Raw genomic sequence first — 5,289 nt, forward strand, 5'->3', positions numbered from 1 at the left:
GTTAAAGTCGGGAAAACCAGTTCATTCATCATCCATCCGTATATACAGCCAACCATCCGACTGTAATGTAATATGCAAAAGGCAGTAGGAGTCATAATAATGAACTTCTTGATACTTGCTCTACCAAGAAACATATTCCTAAATATGTGAAAGTTACGATACGTGAGAAAATTTTGGATTAGAGTAGGAAGAGAGAAGGCTGGGGATGAAATACAGTCCCAAGATTTATAGCAACATCAACCCAGATCTACACTGTGATTCTTCCTCCTGCAGGGTCCCGGGTCCTCATTAGAGCAGTTGAGCTGTAAGGGACCTTCGAGAACTTCTAGCTGCTATTTCTCAAAGTGCAGCTACTGGAAAATTCTCCCATAAGATGTCCTAAAAAAACATTTCCTGTTCGAAGCCATTAGGAAAATGTTGCATCGCATTTGTGGGATTCATAATGCCTATGTGATAAGGGTAGCATTTTGAGAGATTTAAATACTTTTTTCCTTTCCTGTAGCTTTGGGGTTCTCTCATTGAATCAGGACCTGTCCTCACTACCTAAGGGAGGGCTGTGGAGGCTGGAAAGCAGAAATCACCCGGTGGGGGCTGGGGGGGGGTGAGGTTGGACATATTTAGAGGGATCTGGAGGTCTTGGAAGAAAGAGAACCTCTGCCTTGTTTCCTGAATACAGATGATGTTGTGATGCTAAGACCCCAAGAGGGAATGGCTTATGGGTATGTCTAGGCAGATGGGACCATACACAGTCTTGTGAGTCCTGTGATACAAGCATGACATAAAAGTATCAAGGAGCCAATTAGACCAGAGGTTGGCAAACCACAGCCTGCAAGCCAAATCCAGTCCACCATCTGTTCTTTGCATAGCACACAAGCTAAAATTGGTTTTTACGTTTTAAATGGTTAAAGAAAAAAAATGTACATATTATATAACATTTATGGCTTAGCACTTTTGCACTGTAATGACAGAACTGGTAGGAGCAGAGTTGAGTAGCTACAAGAATCTGAATGGCCTGCAAAATCTAAACTATTTTCTATCTTTCCCTTTACAGAAATACCTTGCTGATCCCTAATGTAGACAATCCCAAGAGCAAATTTTGTGGATTAATGACTTAGGACAAAACGGGCTACCTATATTCTCTGCCCCTGGAGATTTCAGAATCAAGTCTCCCAACGTGACTGAAGAGGAGTCAGTTTGGCAGAATGGGAGCTAGAAATATAATTTCATTATACACCATGGCTTGTGCCTGAGATTCACATTTGTTAAACATGTTAAGATGATAAAGGTTCTGGGAAGTCCTGCTGTCAAACATATTTAACTAATGTTTTTCTTTTTCTTTTTTTTTTAAGATTTTATTTATTTGACAGAGAGAGACAGTGAGAGAGGGAACACAGCAAGGGGAGTGGGAGAGGGAGAAGCAGGCCTCCCACGGAGCAGGGAGCCTGATGTGGGGCTCCATCCCAAGACCCCGGGATCATGACCTGAGCCGAAGGCAGACGCTTAATGACTGAGCCACCCAGGCGCCCCTAACTAATGTTTTTCTAAATTATTTAATCATGCATTTTTTGTTAGATCTATTGTCCTATGAAATCAAGTATTCTTTTCTAAGGAGCACATTTTAGAACATACTGTTGTATTCGAATCTCATAGGGGGAAAAGCTGAGAATAAAAGCTGATAACTTGGACAAGCTTACAGAACTGGTAGGTAGAAGTACTGGATTCCGGTTCTGCTAACTCCAATGCTTTCCCTAATAGATTCTTAAAACTCTACAAACCATTTTAATTTAATCAGCCAAAATTTGTCAAAACCAGATAGCTGACAGATGCAGTAAGGCTATCTGGACTGATATGAGTGTTTGACTGGAAAATCAGTACAAGCTATGTGGTTTTCATGAGGTGCATAAAAACTCACTAGCAGCGGAGTTTCAAGTGATTCCACAATTTATGTCTTTTTGAAAACATTTTGAATAAATTGATCAGTCAATACAATGGGAAACAATATTCTGCTAAACAATTTACTAGATTGAATTTTGATAGAATTGACCATCTGTTTAAACTGTCAGGCCAATTCAGGTTGTATCTCGAGGACAGGCCAAAATGCTTGCTGAGAGTAAATACAAAACTTTTTTTAAAGTGAGGGAAAAATTAAATTTTCTGATCAGGCAGAAAAGGTACAGACTTAGTCAATCTCTGCCTTCAAAGCAGTCTCTTTGCTGAAATTGGCAAATTGGTTACTTTCATCAGTTTCAGCCTCTGTCAATTTCAGCAGCCTGGAACAGTCACACAAACACATCAATTTCAGCCCTAGAAACTTGTCTCTTTTGAAATTGACAGGAACTAAAATGAAGGAGAACCAAAGTGTCAGGCTCTCTGGAGGCTTTGGGAAGCCACTGATATTGAGTGACCTCTTCAGCAGGCCTGGTGCTCCAGGCCCCTGTTCCTGCTGCCTCAATGTCTTGGCTCCACACCAAGTCACTGTCTCTAGGATCCTGTAATAAGGGGTATCTCAAAGAGGCCATACATCCTCAAAGTGAGGTCTTAAAGTCAACTGTAGCTCAGAGTAAAATTGGCATAGTACAAAGTATTATGGTTTCAGAATTTGAAAGCTCTGGGACTACCACTTCATAGGCGATGAACTCATTTAACTTTGAAGGTTCTTCTATGATCTGTAAATTGTAGTTGGTGATGTCTGTGTTCTAAATAATAATAATGATGCTAATAATGGTTAATATTTATTGAACATAATTATTTTCCATGTGTTGCCCTATATAATCTTTGATCAGCTTTTTATGATAGTTTTAAAAGAAAAAGCTAGGGGATAGAGAAGTAACTTTACCAATGTTACATGATTAATAAATCTTCACTCCCAGATTGTTTTATTAAGGGTTAAATAACAGGATAAATTAATCCTGTAAGGTTGCTAACCAAGATGATAAATCTGTAAAGCAGCCAAAAACATTTATTTGAGGTTTTAGGGATGGCAATCCTGGAGACCCAGAGTTAGCTGAAATCAAATGCTTGCTCTGAATTTGCCACTGGGGAGTGCAAGTTTATAGAGGCGAAAACCACAAAGTTAACAAAAGTTGTTTAGAAACAATTATGATTGGGGCTGGCAGGGTCAAACTGACTAATACAAGACTGGCTATTTAGCTAGGAGATATTACATTATCTCTATTTTAGTCCAAAGTAGAAGGCTGTGTTCTAGCAGGTGGTTAGCTGCAATTGACAAAAGTCAAAAGTTCTCTTTGTTCTGAGAGTTGAAGCAGGAGACATACACAGGCCCGGCTTCCTCAGTATCCTCCGGACCCTATTTTGAGTCTCTTTTCTTAGCAATGCTTAGCTTATTTTGGAATCATCTTTAGGAAGGGTTAAATAATAGGATTAATCAATTGTGTTAAGCGTTGAATTTTTTTTTTTTTTTAAACCAGAACGTTTATTGTGTGACTAATCGTTGAAATCCTCAAGATGAACTGAATGCTGCAACAGCTGCCCTCTTGGGCTTAGGTGTTGTTCCTTCACGGAATCCATGCCTGAATCTGCAGTATACAGTTTTTAGGTGCCTCATTTGACCGGTCCCAGTGGTGTTTTATCTTTTAGCCTTGGCACTCCAGTTATACTTTCTCTGGCGCTTGGCAGGATAGCCGCAATTACCACATGTGGACTTCTGAAGATGGTAGGCCTTCGAGCCACAGCGGCGGCACGACGTGTGCGTCTTGTTGCGACGCTTTCCAAACGATGACGTCCCCTTCGTCATCTTGTTTCCGCAGCAGACCCTAAAGAGCAATAATAAATAATTTTAGAAACTATTAAGTGTTATGCTATGCACTTTAGGTGTTGTTATTATTGTATCCGCTGCTTTATATTCTCATTAAAAATGTGTTTTCACCACCTTGTATAATCTTGCAGTCAGTGTGCTCAGACTTGATTTAAAGAGGGATCTAATCCAGGTTAAACATATTTCACTACCAAATACAGATCCTCATCCCAAATACCTGGGATAAGAACCACAAGACATTCAAGGATAATTTTAAGTTCTCTGTGCATAACTTCTGTTAAGGCTAAAACTTACTCTATTCTGGCTGAAATATTTCCATTTCCCTGGTTTCTTTATAAAATGAATTTCAAGACCAATGGTGTGCATACTTGCCTATAAATGTCCTTGGACATCATTCAGTGATGTCCATCCTAGCACTGTTAACATAGATATATGCTCATTCTCCTCCTCAGTCTTCCTCCTTATTCTAGTTATTTGGTGAAGAATTTGTTTGGCATCTCAATAAATTTAAGGCTTTTCAAGAGGCTTCTAAAAACAGACATATAGACCAATGGAACAGAATAGAGAACACAGATATGGACCCTCAACTCTATGGTCAAGTAATCTTTGACAAAGCAGGAAAAAATATGCAGTGGAAAAAAAGACAGTCTCTTCAATAAATGGTGCTGGGAAAATTGGACAGCTATGGAGAATGAAACTCGACCATTCTCTAACACCATACACAAAGATAAACTCAAAATGGATGAAAGACCTCAATGTGAGACAGGAATCCACCAAAATCCTAGAGGAGAACATAGGCAGTAACCTCTTCGACATCGGCCACAGCAACTTCTTTCAAGATACATCTCCAAAGGCTAGTGAAACAAAAGCAAAAATGAACTTTTGGGACTTCATTAAGATAAAAAGCTTCTGCACAGCAAAGGAAACATTCAACCAAACAAAGAGGCAACCCACAGAATGGGGGAATGTGCTTGCAAATGACACTACAGATAAAGGGCTGGTATCCAAGATCTATAAAGAACTTCTCAAGCTCAACACCCAAAAAACAAATAATCAAGTCAAAAAGTGGGCAGAAGACGTGAACAGACACTTCTCCCAAGAAGACATACAAATGGCTAACAGACCCATGAAAAAATATTCATCATCATTAGCCATCAGGGAAATTCAAATCAAAACCACATTGAGATACCACCTTACACCAGTTAGAAGGGCTAAAATTCACAAGACAAGAAACAAATGTTGGAGAGGTTGTGGAGAAAGGGGAATCCTCTTGCACTGTTGGTGGGAATGCAAGTTCGTACAGCCACTTTGGAAAACAGTGTGGAGGTGCCTCAAAAAATTAAAAATAGAGCTACCCTATGACCCAGCAATTGCACTCCTGGGTATTTACCTCAAAGACACAGATGTAGTGAAAAGAAGGGCCACATGCACCCCAATGTTCATAGCAGCCATGTCCGCAACAGCCAAACTGTGGAAAGAGCCGAGATGCCCTTCAACAGACGAATGGATAAAGA

General features: G+C 39.8%; 1 pseudogene; it reads right to left on the minus strand.

The window, feature by feature from the left end:
• Nucleotides 1–3,414: 3,414 nt before the first annotated feature.
• LOC114226580 (large ribosomal subunit protein eL37-like) lies at nucleotides 3,415–3,759 on the minus strand (annotated as a pseudogene).
• Nucleotides 3,760–5,289: the final 1,530 nt, after the last annotated feature.

The sequence above is a fragment of the Eumetopias jubatus genome, unplaced genomic scaffold (assembly GCF_037043125.1).
Source record: "Eumetopias jubatus isolate StellerSeaLion01/CBP00866 unplaced genomic scaffold, mEumJub1_p1.0 scaffold_7, whole genome shotgun sequence".
NCBI classification, from domain to species: Eukaryota; Metazoa; Chordata; class Mammalia; order Carnivora; family Otariidae; genus Eumetopias; species Eumetopias jubatus.